This window comes from Adiantum capillus-veneris, chromosome 25 (assembly GCF_014529385.1).
Source record: "Adiantum capillus-veneris isolate H3 chromosome 25, ASM1452938v2, whole genome shotgun sequence".
NCBI lineage: Eukaryota > Viridiplantae > Streptophyta > Polypodiopsida > Polypodiales > Pteridaceae > Adiantum > Adiantum capillus-veneris.
In genome coordinates, this window is record NC_140955.1 from 115,401,474 (window position 1) to 115,407,488 (window position 6,015).

A 6,015-nucleotide genomic window follows, 5' to 3' on the forward strand; every position below is an offset into this window, starting at 1 on the left:
TTTCCTGAAAGAGGGAAATATGGAAGCAACCGAAGCGCCCAGGAGGGGAACTCTCTCTCTCTCTCTCTCTCTCTCTCTCTCTCTCTCTCTCTATATATATATATATATATATATATATATATATATATATATATATATATATATATATATATATATATACCACAACGAATTATTTTGGACAAAGCGCCCCAATAACAGGTGATTAACGAGTTTCATGAAAGTCTATGGGGTGGATACAGAGGAGCCTGGGCAACCTTTGTCAAAATTAAAGACCGATATTGGTGGAGAGGTATGTATAAAGATGTGGTTCAATTTGTGGAATCATGCTTAATATGTCAACAGTACTCTAATGTGCGACATAGAGATAGGTTACATCCCACCTATCCACTGGCTATGCACTACAAGTGGGTGGTGGACCTTATTACAATGCCAGTAGGAGTGTGGCAGATGAGATATATTGTTCTTGCCAGGGAAGATCTTACAAACCAGGTTGAAGGCAAAGCTTTGCATACCAAAGCTACCAGTTCAGTATGCAAGTTCTTGCTTGAAGATGTTATCTCTAGGTATGGGTGTGTTGGCAAAATTACTGCAGATAGAGGAAAGCTGGATGCAGATGAAGCTCGAGAGTTTTGTGCTCGGATGGGCATTAAGCTTGCCCTCACCACAGCATATAATCCAGAAGGTAACGGGAAGAGTGAAAGAGGACATCCGCCTATTGTTAAAGCTTTAGCAAAGGCGTGTGAACGAAATATTGGTGATTGGCCTAAACTCTTGCCATTTGCTTTGTGGGCTGATCGCACTACTCACAGTTCAGTTACAGGATTTATGCCATTCGAATTGATGCATGGGAAGAAACCCATTATGCCTACAGAGGAAGTAGTTACAACTTGGACCATAATGCCATGGGAAGAAGGTATGTCTACTGAAAACTTGCTTGCTCTACGTATTCGGCAGCTTGAGAGGTGTCAAGAGGATATTGAGCAAGATAAAGAGAAGCTTAAGGAGGCAAGATTGAAGAACAAGGCAGCATTTGATGGAAAGCATAGACTACGACCACATGCTATCAAAGATGGTGACTGGGTACTCGTCTATGACAGTAGCTTGGAGAACCAATATTCTACTATGCAAAAAATGGTTAAAAGGTGGTTTGGACCATATGTGGTGCAACATGTTTTTGATAATGCGACATATCAATTATGTGAACTAGATGGCACTATGCTTAAGGTGCCTATTGCAGGGAAAAGGATCAAGCTGCTCAAGAAGCGAGAAGGCGATATTGTTCTTGAAGATTCCCATTCAGATCCGCCTCCAGAGGATCATGTTCTGTACACATCAGATGATATGTCTGATGATGATTTTAATGAAGCTGATTAAGTGCAATTGGCACAGACCGAAGGCTGTGCAGGTTCAGAGGGGGTGAATGTCGTGCATCTCCGCTCCCATGCAAAGAAAGATGCCAAAAAAATGCACATTAAGTTTGTTTGAAGCTTATATGTTTAATGCACAGTGATTAAGGGTTGGTTGTAGGCCGAGTTCAATGCTGAATGTATGTCAAATGCGGCTGAAAGGGACAAAACATGCTTTAATGATGCTAAAAAGTGTTATGCTTGAAGTGAACACGAATGCGGTATTGTGTCCTAGAACTGCAGTGCTCAAAGAGCTCTACCAGCCTGTCTTTACGGCTCATCGATTGGAACTACGGTGAAGAAGTTATGGTAGTTTAAAGTTCAAGTCGATAGCAGATCCGTACCAGATTGGCCAAGTGCAGCTGAGTGGACAAAAAAAAATGAATGCGTCGGGCTGAAGTGCTCACTTTGTGGAGCGCGTCGGTCTTTTCAGATCAGTGATCGGAGTTCCGGTTACCAAGATATTGGCCAGTAAATATTCATCGGGGACCGGTTCCGTTCCACTCCAGTCTGCTCGGTCAATGAGTTGCAGCCAGGATTTTGGAATGCAAAAGAGTAAGTGCTCAAGGAGAATTTGTCCAAAATGTTATCTTATGCAGTGCATTGATAGCAGGGTATATTGCCAACAACGGTACTTGTACGCCAAATGTGGTGTACTTCTCGTAAAGTACAAAAAGTGCTTGAAGACCTTCGTGTTCGGAATGTGATCACTTGGAGTGCATTGAGTGTAGAGAATTTTGACTTTTCCGGTGCCTTGGTTAATATGTATGCTAAATGTGGTACTCAACTGTGCCACTCAAGAGCACATAACTAAGGGGCACCCAAGGCCCAAGGCCATAAGCCAATAAAAATCATGGCCGCCCAAGGACTAAACGATAGGCCACACCCTTTTTTTTTGAAGGGCATGTGTGAACAAAGGGAAGAATTAGCAAGGCATGGCGGGCAGCAGAAGCCGCAGGCAATGAGGAGGAAAGGGAAGCTCGTAGCACGTGCTACGTTGCTCGAGCGAAGTCGCCACAGAAGCGGAAAATGCAGGAGTCTCCCTCGCGATCCTGTTCGGCACCATTTTCGTCGGTTTTGGCGCAGGTCACCCAAGCCAACCGCCACGTCATGGGGACGGTTCTTGCCATGTCAGCCACCCATTAGCGACATCGATAATGGGTAGGCTATTTTTAGAGGGGGCAGCATGCAACCTAAAAAGGGGAAGGGAATCATCTTGAGTTTTCGTTGCTCCTCATAATTTCCTTAAGCTCTTCATAATCAAAATCGCCTTAAGCTCTTCTCCTTCTCCTCATTATAAGTTAAGCTCGGAAGCTCGAAAGCTCGGCCTCATGCCTTCAAGCTCAGAAACTCCTAATCTCCTCCTCATAAGCTCAAGATTCTTAAGCTCTTCATATCTTCAAGCTTGGGAATTCCTATTAACCTCTATAAGCTCTTAAGCTCGCCTAATCTTCAAGCTTAAGCCATCAAGCCTTCCGAAAGCCATCTCTAATCTCCGAAGCTTAGCCTATTTCACTCTTAAGCCAAATTTCCTAAACCTACTCGGATGCCAAGCCGTAAGCCAAAACTAAGCCCAATCGAATTCCTAAGCTTCTGAATCTCAAGAGCTTGATCCAAGCTCTACACACCAAGCCTAATCTCAAACCGTTAGTAGTGTCTATCTAACCCAAGCTTCTAGGCCGTCACTAACCACTCGAATTGGGAAGCAGAAGTCAGAGTAAGCAGAATTCTATTTATTTTCCTGTTTAGCAACTGGATTAAGCCAGGATTTCTTCTTGTAAGGAGCATTAAGCCTCCATTGGGAATTGATTAATCATGGATTCTGTCGATTAACTGGAATTAGGCAAACTGCCTGTTTTGAATACTGTTGTCGGTAATTGCATCTAATACATCCTTTTTCCCGCACCTCTCATAGCCAGGGGCTCGGTGCCTTCCCGGCTCACCTTTCGCACAATTATCCTCCGACACCGTGTTTGTCGCGAGTGTCCGACCGCTCACATTTATCTCCTTATTCTTTATATATACAAAGAATAAGGAGCTCTCACTCATTCTCACATTATGCTCACACAGTGAGATTTGGGAGCTCCACCCCACATCCTGTGTACTCTCTCTCTCTCCCCTTCTCACTCATTCTCACATTGGGCTCACATAGTGAGATTTGGGAGCTCCACCTGTCATAATAATCAATATCTAATTCTCCTAAATGATTTTCTCATATTAAACTGATCATTTAATGTGGGGAAGTGCCAAGGGAGAAAAAGTTAGCATATTGGTTAAGTTAGCAGACCGGCCACAGTAGGGACCCAAAGGAGGGAAAATAGGGATCCAAAAGGGGGGCCATCTGCAAAAGAGCCATGTGAAACAATGGGCTAAAAAGACCCTAAGGTTCAGCCCATTAAGACTTCCAAAATGCTAAGGTTCCAAAATTCAAAGGTTGTGTCCAAAGGTCAACCCTAGGGAAAATTGGATGCTTAGTGTGTGCCCAAAAAGTCTTTCTACATCCCTACATGGGAGGGGGCGAGCCCCAAAGCTAGGGGATGAGAGAGAAAACCACACACACACACACAGGCTCCCTTTACACAAAGGGAATGAGGGACACATGTCAGCTCCCTAGGCCAGATGCCCACAAGGTGTGCCCAATTCCTATTGGAAGACCCTTGAAGTGGACCAATGAGAATTAGGCTAGAGTAAATCTAGTTTAATTAATTTAAAAACATTTAATAAAAGAAACCAATAAGAATTAAGTGTCCTAGAAGACTATTGGGCAGTCTCCCAAGGGGTCCAATGAGCATTCAGGAGCCCCATGGCTTGCCTGATTCCTATTGGCCAGGAGGCAAAGGGGTCCAATGAGAGTTTAGTTTAATTATTTAATTACCTAAAGCTCTCACAAAAGGGGAAAGGGGGACACATGTCAGAAGGCTATCACTTATGCTGCTTAATCCCTATTGGCTTGACCTGGGGAGGTCCAATGAGGCAAAAGCCAGACTAATTTAGCAGCTAGGGCTCGCCCAAGAGAGGGGGGGGGCTGATTTTTGCTTGGCATTGACACACACACTCTCACACTTGACCATGTGTGAAGGGAAAATACTCTATCTCCTCCCAAGCTTTAATGGAGAGCTCATCACCTACTCCAAGCTTGTGAGATAGAAGCCTACATCAACACTCTCTTGGCATGTGGATGCAAATCCAACCAAGAGCCAAGCTTCAATGCATGCTCATCTTCTCTACCAAGCTAATTACTAAGCTAAGCTATGCTAATATGAGTGATTATGTGAGGAGATGTACTTCTTTCTCGTAAGATACTTCTTTTTCCTCTCAATCTACTCTCATACCCTGCTAGCTCTCACCATCTTCGAAGGTGTGTGAGGTCTTGGGTCTGAGAACGGGGATAATTCAAGTTGTGTTTGATTAAGTGTTTTGCTTGGTGTATGAAGCTTCCATCTTCATTGCACTAGCTAGTCTTGAAGGAACACAAAGAATTGTATTGTACAATGTCTCTCTTGATGGGAGAAACCATAATACAAAGCCTTTTGGAGGGGGGACCGGCTCCATGCAAATCCGGTCCTCAACTGTTGTCAATAGCTTAATTGCTCTCTCTTTTGAAAGTATTGTCGATGCTATCTAACTAGGTGTTATGCTTTTTGTTGCTCTCTCCACCCAAGCACTCTTGTAATTCTCATTAGGAATCTATTCTAATGAAATGCCCACTATGTTCATGCTAATTTCCGCTACAAATAAGATTCTAGGCCATTAAATGTTACATTGGTATCAGAGCTCAAGGTTTCTCTTTTCTTGCTCAAGAAGGGAGGTCCTCAAGCTAGCTACAAATGGTTGGTATTATTAATTGCCTGTGAGTAAGTAGAATAGGGATTTTTCAGCCTTGCAGTGCGCCTGCCTTTGTGCAGTTAACGGGGCATCACCGTCGAGAGCTATGGTCTTAATAGTGGAGTCCTACGGGGCTTGCCTACGGCTTAACCACTATTGAGCTATTAGAAGCTTGACAGGAGCCGGTGCTGTTTTGGTGTCGAAAGACCCTCTCTTCTATTCCTTGCAATTAATGGTATTCGAGCCGCGGGTACAGTAGCTTGAGTGCTTTTTCTAAAGGGGTAAAGAGGAGTAGCAACTAGGGCTTGAAGTGCCAAAGTACACCTAAAAAGTTTACACCTAAAAGTTGTTAGAATGGCTGACAATATTAAAGAGAGTGAAATTAATGTTGATAACTTTGATTTTGCTCATGAGCAAGCTACTAATGATGCTTCAATGCTTGTTAATTATCTTGTTTCTAGGCTTCAACAAGCCATGGGCAATCCATCTCTCCAAAGTGAAGTGCAACGGCAGCTCTGTGCTCACGGGATTCTCCAAGCTCATCACCATGACGAGAGAATACCTAGGAAGCCTCCTTGTGAGACTACCAAAAGAGGTCTCTCTCCGATTCGGGAAGAAGAAGAGAATCCATATGAAGGGCTCAAGAACTTACTTCTTGATGATGCATCTCCTTCCCAAAGGAGAACTCAAGAGCCTCCACCGAAGGAACGAGAAAGAAGCGAGTCTCCCGCCACCTCGGCGGAGATGGCTCCACGAAGACGGCGGGCTAAACGCTCTCCATCAC